The 18733-nt window shown below is 44.8% G+C and overlaps 1 protein-coding gene across 2 annotated transcripts in view; it reads left to right on the top strand.

The window, feature by feature from the left end:
- Positions 1-18733, top strand: part of Ldlrad4 (low density lipoprotein receptor class A domain containing 4) — a 203232-nt gene that overhangs the window by 44116 nt on the left and 140383 nt on the right. Inside the window, exon 1 of one of the 2 annotated variants that reach the window (XM_032885582.1) lies at positions 13199-13216. The exons of the other annotated variant lie outside the window; for it this stretch is intronic. The gene's annotated coding sequence lies outside the window, so the exon portion shown is untranslated. Of the gene's footprint in view, positions 1-13198; positions 13217-18733 lie in introns of those variants that run through there. 2 annotated transcript variants of the gene reach the window in all.

The following is an 18733-nucleotide window of genomic DNA, read 5'->3' as shown; positions in this document are numbered from 1 at the left end:
GCGTGTGTGTGTGTGGTGTGGTGGTGGTGTGTGTGGCAGTGGAGATGGTGGTGGCAGTGGTGATGCTCTGTCTAGATTCCCTTCCAAACCCTTTTCTTCTCTCCTTTCCTCTCTAATTGTGACTTCCATAGATCTGGGTTGTTCGTTCTATACGCTTCCCAAGGTGGACTTTTCTGTTTCTCCATGGTATTCCTGACTATGCTTGTCTGTTCCTTGCCATTCCTGTGGTTCTGCTAGTTCCGCTGAGTGACCTGGAGAGAGTCAGTTGTGAATGTTGTGTGCCTATGCATATGACTCCATAGGGGTCAGTTGTCTCTCATCAGCAGGCTTGTGTGTCTGGTCTTCTTTGTGTGCTGTTATTGGCTTCAAAAACAGCCATAAACTATTTCTGTAGTTTTCTCCTGCTAATTATCTATGAAGAGAAGCTCATATCAACAATATGATCAATCACCCTGAGGTATATGCCACACTGGTTAGATTAATTTAAGTATGAGCAATTTCTCTGTTGTTGTTCACTTATAACCAATGATATTTTCATTGTTATCGGGTGTGGGCTGCACACATCCAGCTTTTGCAGTTGCCTTTCCTACTCCCCCTTAGGAGCCGACTCCCAGATCTCCCATCCTCACCTGTCTCCCACCACCTGCCCTGCAACTTCACATTTACGGTATTTGTGTTTCCTTGGAGCCTGTTGGTTCTGAGCTCGCTGCCTTCTGCTGGGCCCAGGTAAACCTGGTAAACCCTGTACTCAGCTCCTCAGAAGCCCATGGCTGCCTCATCGTGGGTGAGCTCTGTCCTCTATAGGCTTCCAGGCCACTGGAGTCTTCACAGTTTCCTATTCAGACCCTGCTTCAGTTTTCAGTGCTCATCTCAGTTCTCCTGCCTGCCACTCGCTTCCTGGATCAAGTGCCCTGTGACCACAGCTCTCTCATAGCTGCTTCTGCTGGTATCACCCGCTCATTGCAACCTAGTAGACAGTTCGTTCTTTCTCTTTCTTTCTTTCTTCCTTCCTTTCTCTCTTTCTTTCTTTCTTTCTTTCTTTCTTTCTTTCTTTCTTTCTTCCATCCTTCCTTCCTTCCTTCCTTCCTTCCTTTCTTTCTCTCTTTCTTTCTCTTCTTTTGTTTTTGGCCAGTCATCTCTCCACAGTTGATAGAAGTGTTCAGTCTCTTTTTAAAGCTCTCTGTTCCCTGGGATCACAGTCTGTTTGTTTGTTGTTTGTTTATACTGCTGTCAGTCTTGTCTATCCCACACACTACCTTGCCCTAGGTTTCTCCAGACAATGTCATAGGATTATGGCCATTCCTTTGTCCTTATCCACAGCCAAGACTGCTGTTTGCAACCACTTGTAAGGCCTCTCTATAAGACCCACAGACTCTGTGTGTCTGGTACCCGGCTGCACATTACTTTCTCACCCCTAGACAGCCCTGGTGTTTCTACTGTCTGACTTAGGGCATTGTCTGCTAGTTCGTTTAGTGGCCCACTCTTTTCTGACCCTACCCCATAACCAGAAATATGTTCTCCTATCTGGAGTAAGCACTTTGTGCCCTTTTAAGATAGCGTCTGTTAATACACTCACAGGTTCAATTCTCGAAAGATATTACATTCTTAGAGCAGAGGATCTGTGCTTATCACTTTGTATGCTTGATGCTTCTACCTTAGCGCTGACTGTGCATGTTGACCGACACTTGGATGGTATCTTCTCTCGGCTGCTACCCAATGTACTATTGTATACCTTCAGAGTACCAGGCCTATAAGGTTTCTGCTGGAGCCCTAGCTTAATCTAGTATATCTCATGGTATAGAGGGCGTGGTCCTATGTGTATTTGCTGAGTTAGTATATAAATTACTTTAGAACATTTGAGTCTGATCAGAGGCAGACAAGGCTGCTGTTTGCATGGCGTGCTATACAGCTAGAGGAACTGGGGTTGAAAATATCCATACTGTCTTGGAGAACTACATAATAAGATGACGTAAATATGATATAAGGTCCAGCCTTGCAAAGTTATCTGTCCTTAAATGTGTATTTGGTTACTATAGATACTAAACTAACCAAAGTATGGGTCTGTTCTGGTACCAGCAATCTTTTTATAGAACTCACAATATAGTAGAATTTGTGCTTTAATGGGAGAAGACTCTTCAACCAGGCAATCTTGAGGGACAAATCTTTTTTTTTTTTTTTTAAATATGTAAATGCTTATAAACACAGGACTATTTCATGCCCAGAAAAAATAAAAATGTGGAATGTTTTTCAATGGTCATAAAGAAGCGTGTGTGTGTGTGTGTGTGTGTGTGTGTGTGTGTGTGTGTATCTACATATGGTGTGTGTAGTATCTCCATGTATCTCTGTAATATGTATATTACTGTGTCTACAGTGTATGATTATGGGAGTCTTGTGTGTGTTCATGAGTGGATGAATGTAAGAGTGACTGTGTGGAGTGTGCATACGTGTGTGAGTGTTTGTAGCCTTGGTTTCCACATGGTCCTACCAAGCACATCCTCTCTTCTGCCAGTGTATTTCTTAAAGAAAATCCTTCCCTACAGGCACAGTGTGATAGACATTTTAAATAACGACTCAGGGCCCAGGCAGTACTTCAGCATAGAGCACTAGGCTAGGGTTCCAGCTGTAGAGTTGTCATTGACCATGGCCTTAAAACAGCTGATGACTTTCTTGTACCTTGATTCTATCCTTTATGAAATGAGGATTAGAATATTGCCCTCAGAAGGAAGCTTTGAGGATCTAATGAAACAGTGCCGATCAATCAATCAGAGTAAAACCCGCACATGGCAAATATTCAACCCGGGCTCTCTGAAGGTCTGCAGCTTCCCCGTGGTGTGAAGTGACAGGGAATGCTCCGTTCGCTGAGGGCAGCTGTTGGCACACATCATCTCCATCATATCTCCTATGAGGATCCTAGAAGGCATTCATAGGAAGGCCATGCTTGGCGAGATTAGGTAATTGCTTCAGACCCATGTCTAGAACCCACTGCTGCGGCTGGAAGATTGAATTCAGCTGTGTTTTTATTTTTGCCTGTGTTCCCCTCCCCTCTTGATAGCGTTAAAAAAAAAAGATCTAAGATGGGGATTTACTAATCAGTTCTTGGAGGATTTGTAGGATTTATGGGGCAGAGATCAAACAGTCTCCTATCCTGAAGGGCCAAAGGACAGAGTGCTCCAAGGGCAACTGTTTATTTAATAAAGCTTAATCAATACACGGATTTTTATTTATCTTGGCTTCATACTGAGTTTTCAAAATAAAAATATGAAGAACGAACCCAGCAGCCCCCCACCTGTTAGGAATCATTGGTATACTGACTTGTCCTGGATTCTGGCTACCCATGTATTGTTATGTGACCCAGGAGGGCCAGCTCCCTTTCTTTTTGACCTTCCTTATTAGAAGCCAAGCTGTGAAGATGAGGTAGCCTGCTGGGCCAAGTCTTTTTCAGTCATTACTGTCCCCTAGCCAAGAAGACATTGCCAAGCAGGGGCTTTCAGTATAGACCTGCTTGACTGTTCTGTTCTTTTCATTCTTCAGTGCGCCTGTAGGGGAGTGGAGCCCAGCGTGGAGAGCATGGGGCAGGGTCTTCTGGTTCGCTGTGTTGTAACCCAGCATGTTTACCTCGGGAACTCTAAAGTTTCTACGTACCGAATGCCCAACTGTGGATTACCTTGGTCAAGGCCAGTACTAGGCTGCTCTATAAAGCAGTGGGCATTGTCAGCCAGGGATCGCTGTCCCCTCTTTCAACGTAAGAGAAAGAAAAAGAACCTATAGAAATGGAGTTACAGGCGTGTGTAACAGTAAACCAAGAATGGATCTAAAGCAAGGGGCGGGCCAGGATGTGTGGGGTCTCTGGGCTGAATTAAGAACTATGCTGGGAGGGGCTGGGGATTTAGCTCAGTGGTAGAGCGCTTGCCTAGCAAGTATAAGGCCCTGGGTTCGGTCCCCAGCTCCGGAAAAAAAAAAAAAAACAAAAAAAAACAAAAAAAACAAAAAAAGAACTATGCTGGGTCCAGGTGAAGTAGGTTGCCACTGGCAACAAACTTCTACCTGGGTACTTGATGTGCTTGTAGGGGGCTGGGGGTGGGGCGACCCAGAAAGTGTGGAGACACTGGCCTGTGAGTCCCACTCCATACCCCCTTTTGTTCACAGTCTTTGTCTCCCCAAGACAGTTTTCGGGTCAATTAAAAACATACAGGGTTTAGAACCAAGCAGTTCTGCCTTTTCCAAACAAAAAGGTGCAGGAGAAATGGGAAGGGAAGTTTAATCTGATGGGCATCCTTGTGTCCTCCTGCTGTGACACGGAATTCACTCCGGTAGAAACGGCCTCTTAGATTTACATGTTGATTCTGTGGCTGCTTTCGCGTGTACAGGGCTGTCCTCCTTCGGATGAAATTTATCCACTTCTTTAAATATTTAGCAGTCTAGAGTGGATGTTAATGAAAGTCTGATGGCGCTATTTTGAGAATTGCAACAATGATAGTAATTTCCAGTGTCAGATTCCTGCTTTGTAAAGGGAACAAGGAATGGGAGAAAGGGGAGGAGGGGGAGGAGGAGGGGAGGAGGAGGAGGAGGAGGAGAGGAGGAGGAGGAGGAGGAGGAGGAGGAGGAGGAGGAGGAGGAGGAGGAGGAAAAGTGGTTTCAGTTCTAATAGAGTTTGCCATCCGCTGAGCCTTGCCAGACAGATGGGTCATGAATACCGTCTAGACATTCTCTGCCTGAGCAGAGCACTGGTCTCTAAGGACACACAGTGAGCCGCCTGCTGGCTTAAGTAACTGGGGAAAGTAAGGGCAAGCTCTCCTGCAATCAACTGGAAATCAATGCAGAACCTGCCTCCTCAAGGAGGACCGGGCGACAGGTTATACAGGGAAGGGGGGTGTTAAGAGGAGAGGCCCCCCGTTACCGATCAATTTTAGTGCCAACTGGACAGTTAGTAAGCAGTCGGCACATCGTGAAGGGACAGTTGTAGCACGGTAGCATTATCCATTTGAAATGCGGCTCTGTCACTGAATGCAGAAAAGCATTCAGACCCAGGCCCAACAGCAGAGAAGAACTTTGGTCAAAAGGGAATGCAGGCCTGGGCTGTTGTGTATATCGAAGAACCTGGTACGCGCCAGTGGGAACTGCTGCTCCAGACTGTCCAGTCTCCGGTGTTTAGGCTTTCAGATTGGAAGGGTGTAGGGACTCACCTGGTTTGCCTTGTCTTATGAATGTCCGAGACCCTTCCAGAGCAGGGTCCTTTAAAAGGCAGCTTTACTTCTGTGCTGTAGGAAATAAGGTACAATCCTAATGAGCCCTGTGCTAGGCTGTGTTTGCTCGGGAAGCCCTGCAGTGGCTGTCTTAGTCATTGTTCCCTGTGCCAGGAATGACATTTACATGACGCTGGCGGATATCTGTCCTGCAGTGTGTTTATGTAAAAACAGCGAGGGAGGCAAACTTAGGGGAAAGGTTAGACACCACCAACCAGATAGGCTTCGACTCAGCTTGCTCGGGAGCATTTCCCTGTTTGATTCGGTGGTGGTTTGGTCATAATTTCCCTTGAAAATTTCTGTACAATGGTATGCAGTAAAGTTTGTAAGGGACCGCCTTTGTAGACACTGATATTCGGAGGTGTCATGTGACCACTGATGTAATGCAGAGACAAGAACCACCCTGGAGGTTACAACCTCCAAGTTAGCTCTCGGAGCTGATAGGTTTTAGTCATGTCTCATGGAGGCCCAGCAGGAGGCTCTTAACGAGAAGAAAGACAACAGCCTGAACTTGGCCATGACCGTTTCTCTCTGTGCATTCCCGCTATATGCCAAGAGCTACTTGCAAAGGGAAAGGGTTATGTTCCTTGCCTTTTCTTTCACAGAGAGCAAAAGGAAATAAAAAAATCGTCTTAGTGTAGACCATCACTGGAGAGGAAAGAAAGAGATCGTACATTTCAAGAGCTTGCAGGTCTCAGGAGTGAGCAAGATTGCCTGGGTTCCCAGACAGCCCTTGTCCGGAATCTCAGCAGAGCTGTCCAGAAGGTGCAACGGCCTCTCAGAGAGGCTTCTTTCCCTAACCCCCTCCTGCTGTCTGCATTCTCTCACATTGGGGCATACACCGGTTCACCCAGGAGATGACCCGTAGCTAATGGCTGTGGCAGTGAGGTCAGATGTGGAGGTGTGATGCCTCGCTTCTACTGACTGCATTGGTGTCTATACAGAGAGCTACACTTGGCTGCTCCCCACACTGCCTCTTGTTTCTATAACATATTCCTGTTCATGCTGACTTCAGATATGTGCCTTGGCCATAGGATGTAGTGGTCCCCCCACCCACCCACTGAAAGAGTATGCTTTTATTCAGACAGGCACCTGTTCTAGAAAGGGCATCACATATGAGTTATATGCCACGGGTGGCCTTACTTTGGATGTTACTGAAACGGAAGGGTTCTTTGCAAAGTCAGGTGGACGGTGTTTTGCTGGGTCAAACACAGGAAGGAGCGTTTTCCTGAAGTGGACACAGGTGAAAGACCAAGGCAGACTCGTGAAGGAACGCTTCACTAAAGCAGACACAGGAGAGAGGATGTTCTGCTAAAGCAAGCACGTGAGAGGACACGTGATGAAGGATTCTTTGCTAACCACACCCATATGTTGGTCCGCCTTTCATTGTGTAGTTGAGTTGCATTTGTCAGGATGCCATAGAGAGAAATGCACCAAGAAATCTTCCGGTGGTGTGCTGCAGGGTTTTGCCACTTCCACAGACTTGGGCTGATTGGTAGAGTGATGTCAGCCAAGACAGATGCACTTGCCTAGCAAGACCGGTGATGAGGCAAGACCTGTGGAGGACACGAGATGTTTGGGGACTGAACGAGGCTTGCTTACAGAGCTCGGCTGTGCAATGCTTGGAGGTCTTTGCTGATCTTTGATCCCCACGGCTGAGAACTTCTCCTGGCGTCCCTCCTGCTGACTGAAGCTGAGGCTGAGGCCTGGTGATGCTACTGCTGCTGCTTTCTGTTCGCTATCCCGACTCTGCTGACCTGGACCGCTGGAGCATCCACGAAGTGTTTGCCCACGGATCAAGCTGCCGCTATTGACCTATAAACCAAACTGCCGGTTTCCAGACAACACAGACGAGAGTTGCTCCAAAGAACCTTTCAAAACAGGCCCACTTCCCCCACATCCTTCCTTTTCCGCTACCTCTGGTGGGTGGTGGGCTACAAGGGAGGTTAAAGTGTTCAAGAACCATCATTAAAAATAGGTTTTAAAAAATGAAAATTACATGTTACCTTTGTCTTTCACACTGATGCTTTATTGCATTCTAAAAATTGGGAGGGGAAAAAAAAAGCCAAGTTAAACCTTCGTTCCTTCGGTTCTGGGGCCTGGGTAGCTCGTGTTGAGGGGTAACAGTGCAAGGGGGTGTGTTGCCCTGTTGGCCAGGATGTGCTTGTCTTGGGGTGGCAGGTTCAGTCCAGCTGTGTCTTTGTTAAGGGGCAGAAGCTGAGTCTGTTGGAAAGTTATTTGCCCACTAACCCTTGACAGGGGTCTGTCTGTCAACTGACCAAAGTTTCTGTGGGGAGGTTCTCACTGATAAGTGGCTATTAGCCAAAAAGACCCATGATATACCCCCACTGACCCTAAGGAGGAAGACCAAAGTAAGGATGTGTCAATCCCTCTTAAAAGGAGGAACAAAATAATCACGGGAAGCAGAGGGAGAGAAGGACCTGGGTGGGAGAAGTAGAGGCAGAGGGGAAGAGGAGGGGCAGGATCAGGTATGGGGGAGGCAGAAGCCCCTGTCCTAGCACTGTAGATGTGTCAGAAACCCAGAGAGCCGAAGGGGTTTACTGTCGTAACCCTGATAAATAGGTTTTGTAGCCTGGGCCAATGTTACCGTGTGTGTGTACCAGTATGAACATGTGTGCATGTGTGTGGGTGTGCATGTCTATTCAGGTATGTGCTTGTGGACTCAGAGGACCTCAGATGCTATTCCTTAGGTGCTGTCTACCTTTAAAAAAAAGACTAAAAAAACTATGGTAAATATGTGTGTATGACCGTGTGTGTGTGTGTGTGTGTATGTGTGTGTGTGTGTGTGTTTATGTGCTTGCAGAAGGCAGGTAAGGGTGTTTGATCTTTTGGAACATGAGTCATAGGGCTTATGAGCCACCTGATGCAGGGGCAGGGAGCTGAGTTCAGTTCTTCTCAAGAGCAGCAAGTGCTCCAAATCCCTGAGATGTCTCTTCAGCCCCCACCTTGTGTTTTGAGATGGGGTCTCTCACCGGCCCAGATCTCTCCAAGTAGGCCAGGCTGGTCGGTCACTGAATCCTAGGGATCCAACTTCACTGTGTTCTCAGCACCAGGGTTACAAAATCCACCATATCCTCTTTGGAAAGCTCTAGGTTCTAGGCTCGAACCTGGGTCCTTATGCTGGCCGGGCAAGCACTTTTCTGACAGAGCCATCGCCCTAGCCCTGATTGCGAGGCTTTAGACAACAGAAAAGGGCGTCTCATGGTTCTGGAATCGAGAAATCCAAAATCAAAATGCTGGCAGATTTAGCACCTGAAGACAACGTATTTCCCAGTCTTACCTCTTCGTTGTATCCTTACATGGCAGAAGGATCTCTGTCTCTCTGTTTCTGTCTCTCTCTCTCTCTCTCTCTGTCTCTCTGTCTCTCTCTCTCTCTCTCTGTGTGTGTGTATGTGTGTCTGTCTGTCTGTCTGTCTATCTCTGTCTCTGTCTTCCTCTGTACTTCTCTTTTCTACTCTTTATCCTTCCCTCCTCTCATCCCCCTCCTTCTCTCTTCCTCTTCCTCCCCCATCTTTTTCCCTCCCTAACCGCCTTTCTTCATCATTTTTTATAGTCCCGAGGGTTGAACCTAGGGTTTCCCAGATGCTAGGCAAACACTGCACCACTGAAATATAACCCCGTCCTTTACTTTTCTCTTTATTTATTTTTTAATTCTAAAGGAGGGATTTGCCATGTTCCCAAGCTGGTCCTCCTGCCCCAGTCTGTATGATAGGGTTACAAACACACATGGTTGCTGTATCCAGCTGTACTTCTGTTTTCTTTTATTACACTGTTGTATGCTGTGTGCATATGGTACACATGGTACGCAGAGGACGACTTGAGGGAGAGCTGGTTCTCTTTGTCTACCTTGGGCAGCATCATTACCCACAGAGGAAACCATCTCTCTAACTCTTTTGCTCTAACTCTCTAACTCTAACTTCTTTTGCAAGAAATCTGACTTCTATTTGTGACGGGTCTTTCTACGCGCCTTCATCAACCTCCACAGGCCTAAACTCCTAATGCCATTGTCTTGAGGGTTGGGATTTCAAACACAGAATTTGGTGTGTGTTTTGAGTGCGTGTCTATAGATACTCAGACCAAACAGCGTGCTTCCCATTTTGTGAGCTAGTTCTTTTACGCTGGAGAAGTCGCCATGCTAACTTGCAGGATTAGATACCTTAAGAAGAAGGAAGGAAAGACCCTGGAGAAACTCTCTCATGCTCAATGGCCTCTAGGTCTAAAGTCCATGAAAGGAGAGACAAGGCTACACCAAGGAAGGTTATCAGAGAGGGAAGAAGCCAGCATGCTTATCGGAAGTGCTGTCTTTTCAGATGGACTTAAAGACAGCCCTATTGTGGAGCTGATAGGAAAACAGAGTTTGGAAGAATCAAGGCAAAAACCACAAGAGGGGATGAGTGTGGAACCAGTCAGCAGGCAGAGGGACCTCTTCTGGGGTCCATCGTGTCCTAGAGCATCTGCCACTGATATGCTTTCAGGGCTCAGAGTGGTGTGGTGTGTGTGTGTGTGTGTGTGTGTGTGTGTGTGTGTGTGTGTGTGTGTGGTAACAAGTTGGAAACTCTTGGTATGTGAATGAATGAATGAATGAATGAATGAATGAGAAGGCACCGAGTCTGCCATTTGAGAGCAGAAAGATGTCTTTGGTGGTGGCTGATACTACAGGAGGCTGATACCCCAAGTTAGCCTCTGAGGGAATGGGATCTAGCGTGGGAAAGTGAAAGCATTTCTTGTACACACAGGCAGAAGCACACTGGTGCACAGGGAGGCACAGGGAGGCATTTGCTGAGGCGTCCTCTCCCTGCGGCACAGATCTGCACTAGTTTAAAATTGCCGTGAGCTGGCAGTCTCTGAGGGAAACATCACTGTAGGATAGATAGATCCAGGCATGACGGTCAACGCCTTGGTTATGTTATAACTTTCAAAAGAACTTTGCACAGGTGTGGGCATCTTTCTCAACAATTACCCAGGCTGGGTCCGTACCAAGTGCTACGTACTTGATTCATTTTAATGTTCGACCAAGCAGATGCTATATGACTCTATAATATCCCGTCCACATAGTTAAAGAAATCAGCAGCGGTGGGTTCAGTTTGGTCCTGTGGTCATGTGTACGTGACTGAGAGCTTCCCGAGAGAAAAGACACAAAAGAGACCCAGGGGCTGGTGGGAGACCGTACCTGGGACAAGCCTGTGCCATGCCTGTTACTGGCCCTTGGGCATCCATGCGGGCAGATGTGGCTTGTTTCCAGATGCCCACAGTATGGTCAGAGAGGAGCTTATGTTTGTGGGTGGACATGTAAATATCTATCACATGTGGAGAAAATGAAGAGTCATTAGATGTGGGCTCTAGCTTTCCCTTGGAGAAGTCACGAGGGCAGGCTTGCTTGCTTCTGTTTATGGGTGTGTGAGTATATGTTTGCACTATGAAAACCAGGAGATACTTAGATTGCCTTTGTGTTATACTTAAGCTCAGAATGGAAAGTTCAAAGGAGGAGGACCCTCGATGATGTTTTCCTTGAAGGATGACACTGGATTTGTGCTTTTCCCCCCTTTATGTCTCACAAGAATGAGTTAAAATTAATAACCAGCCACTCTCATCTCTGTGGTGACCTTGGTTCATTAACACCTTGGACTGAGGTTTGCTGGCAAGAACAGTGCTTTGGAGCCCAGATTCATTCCCCTGTGACTCCAAAAGGCATTCTGAGACAGGGGCTTTGCTTCTGTTAAATTTAACAAGATAAATATTGGCTGGAGCAGAGAGGGATGCTTTTTTTTTTTTTTTTTTTTTTTTTTGTAAATACGTGGCTATTTTAAGAGTTTTCAAGAGCAATCTTCATCGTCAGGGCACACAGTATCTTCCAGAGCCTGCTAATGCCAGAGCCTCCCCCTTCGCGATGGTACATTTAGTCTTTGCAGGATACCAGGTGTTCCGTGTGTCTTTCCCACCATTAACCTTCTCATTACCTTTCAGCCCTGTCCCCAGCATTGCTGTGTAGTCTGCTCACTGGGGACGGTAATGACGCAACGTGTGAATCCAGAGTCTGGCACCTTGTAGCACCTCGATAGAAATAGAAAGCTGTGATCACAGCATTAAAATATGCTAACAGGCAGCAGGGAACAGTGGGCGCAGCGGCTACCCTGCAGATGTTCATTCTGGCGCTGGTGAGGAGTGCAGGGACGGCGAGCGGGATGCTGCTCTTATCCCCGAGTCTTCTGCTGGCTTTGTCTCATCGCAAGGCTCACGAGAGGAGCGTGCTGCCTGCTTTCTCAAGCGCTGCCTCTGGGGGTTCTGATGACATGGGAATGCTAATCGGATGGTGAGAGTGTGCAAAAGAATGCAACACACACACACACGAGGGAGGCGGTGGTGATGCTAGAAGGCAGTCAGTTTAATTAAAATAAATTAGATGTGGTTCGTATCTATCACTCGAGGTGGAGTTGCTGCTGAAAAGAGATCCTAAACATGAGAGAGCAAATTCAACATGCCAAACTCAAAAGGATGGTTTTATCAACAAGAAATGACAAGTGGGCCTTTGAATTTCTCAGCTGGAAATTTTCCTTGTGCACCGACTTCCTGCACTCCCTGAACTTCCTGACACATGCCCCTCTGTCTGAATGTGCTCTTCAGTGTTGAGGCCCCAGCTCCCTCCGTCCTGTGCTCTCGCTGTGTGGAAACCAATACCATGGAGAACTATCGGCCCATATAGACCTGGTACTGCTTATCTACAGTGAACAAGGACTGTTTCTTCGGAAGGATGGCTGCATGACTGTCTGACCCAGGCTAGAACTCACCTGCCACAGGTGTGCGTGGCCAGCATGGGTAAGGTGAGACAGGGTCTAGCCTTGTCCACAATATGGTAGGGAGTAGGAGACAACACTCCTATAATAAACACCAGGAATGACTTCAGATGTTCTGTTTGGACATCATACACCCTGAATTGATAGGAACATCCTGCCACAGTAGAGCTTCCAGGGAAGCTAGGAGCTTGGCCACAATCTCCCCTTACCTGTGGTAGGTCCCCCACCTAATGCCATCTTTGGGTGGTCTAAAGCATAATTGAACAATTATTGGTGGTGCTAAGGTGGATGATAAATATTTAATTCTTTCCTGCTACTATGGGTTTTTATGCATTTTGGACCCTTATTTTCCAAAGCTACTTCAATAGTACACTTCAAAGCATATTGATTTTGATAGAACACTTTGTAATGTGCAGGCATGTATGTGCACAAACATGAAGTCATGTGTTTCTTTGTGACAGGAATACATTTTAAGAAATCTGCTGGAGAACTTTGCTATTGTGTGACTGGCACAGGACGAATTTATTTAAACAGATGATATAGCCTTTGTGTACTTAGGTTGTGTAATGGGTACCATTGACTATGAGATTCATTCTACTGTTGACTTAAATATGATCATACGGTATGTGACTATACATACAAATCGGTTACATGTATGTGTTATAATATTAAACTTTTAGGTTTACATTAGTTTATGTTTACTAATGTTTTGCCTGCATATCTCTGCATCCCATATGTCCTTAGTTCCCGTGAAGCTAGAATTGGGCATCAGATCCCTTGGACCTGGAGTTAGGGATGGTTGCTAAGCTACCAGGTCCTCTGCAAGAGCATCAAGTGCTTTTAACCATTGAGTCATTCTCCAGGATAATTTTAACTTTTAAAAGTAGTTATTTGACTGTGAAGTGTCCTCTGAAAGGCTGATATGTTGATGTTGAAGGCTTGGCCCCAAGCTTATGACATCACTTCAAGATGATTAGATCATTAGTGGGCTTATTGATGAACTCAAACTGTGTGAACCGTTAGGGGTGAGGTCTGGTTGGAGGGAGTAGGCCATGGTAGAGTTGCCTTTAAAGGGCCTGCCTTATCACTTTCTCTTTCCTGTCTGTCTGTCTGTCTATCTGCCTGCCTGTTTCTATCTCCTTCCTTTTTGGCCACTATGAGGTAAGCAACTTTCCTTTGCCATAATAATTTTGCCTTGCTACAGACTTAGATATGAGAGGAGTTGCATATGGACTGGAGCCACAAATCACAACAAATCATTACTCCTTTAAATGGGTTTTCTTGAGGATTTTGCCACAATTATGGAAGTTGACTAAGAGAACCCTAAGCGTAGAAGGATGGCAGAATGGTCTAATGTGCTAGACTCAAATAAGTATTCCAGAGAAATAGAAAAATTAATGCTATATTAGGTCTAGATCTACATTATTGGACTATTGTCTTAAGCCAAAAAATAAATCATAGTAAACTATAGGCTAGCAGAAATATGATGATTTTTTCTTAGATATACTTTTAATTTTTTCATATTTTTAAAATCATATTAAGAGATCTTCCTGGTTGCTGCCACCGCGGAGAGCCCGTGGGCAGAACCCCGCGAGCGAACTTGAGCCTTGGGACCACAGGTAAGACTAACTTATCTGCTGCAAGTGACTTGCCTGGTGGAATCGGGACAACAGAGGCAGAATTCCTCTAGGACCGGGCACGTCCTGTGTTTACCGGAAGTCCCACACCCGCGGATCCCGGCCCGCAGCAGCTCTCTGCTCCCAGAACCCGTGGGAGAGATACCTTACCGCCTGGTCAGGTGGGCACTCCTGAGGCTGCAGAGCGGAAGAGACCACCAACACTGCCCACCCCTGCCCACATCCCTGACCCAAGAGGAAACTGTACAAGGCCTCTGGGTTCCTGTGGGGGAGGGCCCAGGAGCAGCAGGAGCCCTGCCTGAGACACCACCGGAACCTGAAGGAAACAGACCGGATAAACAGTTCTCTGCACCCAAATCCCGTGGGAGGGAGAGCTAAACCTTCAGAGAGGCAGACACGCCTGTGAAACCAGAAGAGACTGCTCTCTGCACACATTACTGATTCCAGAGGAAAACACCGGAGGCCATCTGGAACCCTGGTGCACGGAGGCCCCCGGAAGAGGCGGCGCAGATCTTCCTGGTTGCTGCCACCGCGGAGAGCCCGTGGGCAGAACCCCGCGAGCGAACTTGAGCCTCGGGACCACAGGTAAGACTAACTTATCTGCTGCAAGTGACCTGCCTGGTGAACTCAAGGCACAGGTCCACAAGAACAGCTGAAAACCTGTAGAAAGGAAAAACTACAGGCCCGAGAACACTCGGTCCCCATAACTGACTGAAAGAGAGGAAAACAGGTCTACAGCACTCCTGAGACACGGGCCTATAGGACAGTTTAGCCACTGTCAGAAATAGCAGAACAAAGTAACACTAGAGATAATTTGATGGCGAGAGGCAAGCGCAGGAACCCAAACAACAGAAACCAAGACTACATGGCACCATCGTAGCCCAATTCTCCCATCAAACAAACATGGAATATCCAAACACACCAGAAAAGCAAGATCTAGATTCAAAATCATATATGACCATGATGCTGGAGAACTTCAAGAAAGACATGATGAACTACCTTAGAGAACAAGTAGAAGCCTACAGAGAGGAATCGCAAAAATGCCTGAAAGAATTCCAGGAAAACATAAATAAACAAGTAGAAGCCCATAGAGAGGAGACACAAAAATCCCTGAAAGAATTCCAGGAAAACACAATCAAACAGTGGAAGGAATTAAAAATGGAAATAGAAGCAATCAAGAAAGAACACATGGAAACAACCCTGGATATAGAAAACCAAAAGAAGAGACAAGGAGCTGTAGATATAAGCTTCACCAACAGAATACAAGAGATGGAAGAGAGAATCTCAGGAGCAGAAGATTCCATAGAAATCATTGACTCAACTGTCAAAGATAATGTAAAGCGGAAAAAGCTACTGATCCAAAACATACAGGAAATCCAGGACTCAATGAGAAGATCAAACCTAAGGATAATAGGTATAGAAGAGAGTGAAGACTCCCAGCTCAAAGGACCAGTACATATCTTCAACAAAATCATAGAAGAAAACTTCCCTAACCTAAAAAAAGAGATACCCATATGCATACAAAAAGCCTACAGAACTCCAAATAGATTGGACCAGAAAAGAAACACCTCCCGTCACATAATAGTCAAAACACCAAACGCACAAAATAAAGAAAGAATATTAAAAGCAGTAAGGGAAAAAGGTCAAGTAACATATAAAGGCAGACCTATCAGAATCACACCAGACTTTTTGCCAGAAACTATGAAGGCCAGAAGATCCTGGACTGATGTCATTCAGACCCTAAGAGAACACAAATGCCAGCCCAGGTTACTGTATCCTGCAAAACTCTCAATCAACATAGATGGAGAAACCAAGATATTCCATGACAAAACCAAATTTACAAAATATCTTTCTACAAATCCAGCACTACAAAGGATAATAAATGGTAAAGCCCAACATAAGGAGGCAAGCTATACCCTAGAAGAAGCAAGAAACTAATCGTCTTGGCAACAAAACAAAGAGAAGAAAAGCACACAAACATAACACATCCAAGTATGAATATAACAGGAAGCAATAATCACTATTCCTTAATATCTCTCAACATCAATGGCCTCAACTCCCCAATAAAAAGACATAGATTAACAAACTGGATGCATACGAGGACCCTGCATTCTGCTGCCTACAGGAAACACACCTCAGAGACAAAGACAGACACTACCTCAGAGTGAAAGGCTGGAAAACAACTTTCCAGGCAAATGGTGGAAGAAGCAAGCTGGAGTAGCCATTCTAATATCAAATAAAGTCAATTTTCAACTAAAGTCATCAAAAAAGATAAGGAAGGACACTTCATATTCATCAAAGGAAAAATCCACCAAGATGAACTCTCAATCCTAAATATCTATGCCCCAAATACAAGGGCACCTACATACGTAAAAGAAACCTTACTAAAGCTCAAAACACATATTGCACCTCACACAATAATAGTAGGAGACTTCAACACCCCACTCTCATCAATGGACAGATCATGGAAACAGAAATTAAACAGAGACGTAGACAGACTAAGAGAAGTCATGAGCCAAATGGACTTAACGGATATTTATAGAACGTTCTACCCTAATGCAAAAGGATATACCTTCTTCTCAGCTCCTCATGGTACTTTCTCCAAAATTGACCATATAATTGGTCAAAAAACGGGCCTCAACAGGTACAGAAAGATAGAAATAATCCCATGCGTGCTATCGGACCACCACGCCCTAAAGCTGGTCTTCAATAACAATAAGGGAAGAATGCCCACATATACGTGGAAATTGAACAATGCTCTACTCAATGATAACCTGGTCAAGGAAGAAATAAAGAAAGAAATTAAAAACTTTTTAGAATTTAATGAAAATGAAGGTACAACATACCCAAACTTATGGGACACGATGAAAGCTGTGCTAAGAGGAAAACTCATAGCGCTGAGTGCCTGCAGAAAGAAACAGGAAAGAGCATATGTCAGCAGCTTGACAGCACACCTAAAAGCTCTAGAACAAAAAGAAGCAAATACACCCAGGAGGAGTAGAAGGCAGGAAATAATCAAACTCAGAGCTGAAATCAACAAAGTAGAAACAAAAAGGACCATAGAAAGAATCAACAGAACCAAAAGTTGGTTCTTTGAGAAAATCAACAAGATAGATAAACCCTTAGCCAGACTAACGAGAGGACACAGAGAGCGTGTCCAAATTAACAAAATCAGAAATGAAAAGGGAGACATAACTACAGATTCAGAGGAAATTCAAAAAATCATCAGATCTTACTATAAAAGCCTATACTCAACAAAACTTGAAAATCTGCAGGAAATGGACAATTTCCTAGACAGATACCAGGTACCGAAGTTAAATCAGGAACAGATAAACCAGTTAAACAACCCCATAACTCCTAAGGAAATAGAAGCAGTCATTAAAGGTCTCCCAACCAAAAAGAGCCCAGGTCCAGACGGGTTTAGTGCAGAATTCTATCAGACCTTCATAGAAGACCTAGTACCAATATTATTCAAACTATTCCACAAAATTGAAACAGATGGAGCACTACCGAACTCCTTCTATGAAGCCACAATTACTCTTATACCTAAACCACACAAAGACCCAACAAAGAAAGAGAACTTCAGACCAATTTCCCTTATGAACATCGACGCAAAAATACTCAACAAAATTCTGGCAAACCGAATCCAAAGCACATCAAAACAATCATCCACCATGATCAAGTAGGCTTCATCCCAGGCATGCAGGGATGGTTTAATATACTGGAAAACCATCAACGTGATCCATTATATAAACAAACTGAAAGAACAAAACCACATGATCATTTCATTAGATGCTGAGAAAGCATTTGACAAAATTCAACACCCTTCATGATAAAAAGTCCTGGAAAGAATAGGAATCCAAGGCCCATACCTAAACATAGTAAAAAGCCATATACAGCAAAACCAGTGGCTAACATTAAACTAAATGGAGAGAAACTTGAAGCAATCCCACTAAAATCAGGGACTAGACAAGGCTGCCCACTCTCTCCCTACTTATTCAATATAGTTCTTGAAGTTCTAGCCAGAGCAATCAGACAACAAAAGGAGGTCAAGGGGATACAGAAGAAGTCAAAATATCACTATTTGCAGATGATATGATAGTATATTTAAGTGATCCCAAAAGTTCCACCAGAGAACTACTAAAGCTGATAAACAACTTCAGCAAAGTGGCTGGGTATAAAATTAACTCAAATAAATCAGTAGCCTTCCTCTACACAAAAGAGAAACAAGCAGAGAAAGAAATTAGAAACGACACCCTTCATAATAGACCCAAATAATATAAAAAGTACCTCGTGTGACTTTAACCAAGCAAGTAAAAGATTTGTACAACAAGAACTTCAAGACTCTGAAGAAAGAAATTGAAGAAGACCTCAGAAGATGGAAAGATCTCCCATGCTCATGGATTGGCAGGATTAATATAATAAAAATGGCCATTCTACCAAAAAGCGATCTACAGATTCAATGCAATCCCCATCAAAATACCAATCCAATTCTTCAAAGAGTTAGACAGAACAATTTGCAAATTCATCTGGAATAACAAAAAACCCAGGATAGCTAAAACTATCCTCAACAATAAAAGGACTTCAGGGGGAATCGCTACTCCTGAACTCAAGCAGTATTACAGAGCAATAGTGATAAAAACTGCATGGTATTGGTACAGAGACAGACAGATAGACCAATGGAATAGAATTGAAGACCCAGAAATGAACCCACACACCTATGGTCACTTGATTTTTGACAAAGGAGCCCAAACCATCCAATGGAAAAAAGATAGCATTTTCAGCAAATGGTGCTGGTTCAACTGGAGGTCAACATGTAGAAGAATGCAGATCGATCCATGCTTATCACCCTGTACAAAGCTGAAGTCCAAGTGGATCAAGGACCTGCACATCAAACCGGACACACTCAAACTAATAGAAGAAAAACTAGGGAAGCATCTGGGACACATGGGCACTGGAAAAAATTTCCTGAACAAAACACCAATGGCTTATGCTCTAAGATCAAGAATCAACAAATGGGATCTCATAAAACTACAAAGCT

This window comes from Rattus rattus, chromosome 15, assembly GCF_011064425.1.
Source record: "Rattus rattus isolate New Zealand chromosome 15, Rrattus_CSIRO_v1, whole genome shotgun sequence".
NCBI lineage: Eukaryota > Metazoa > Chordata > Mammalia > Rodentia > Muridae > Rattus > Rattus rattus.
Note: the sequence above shows the minus strand (reverse complement) of the source record. Positions and strands in the feature narration are given on the sequence as shown.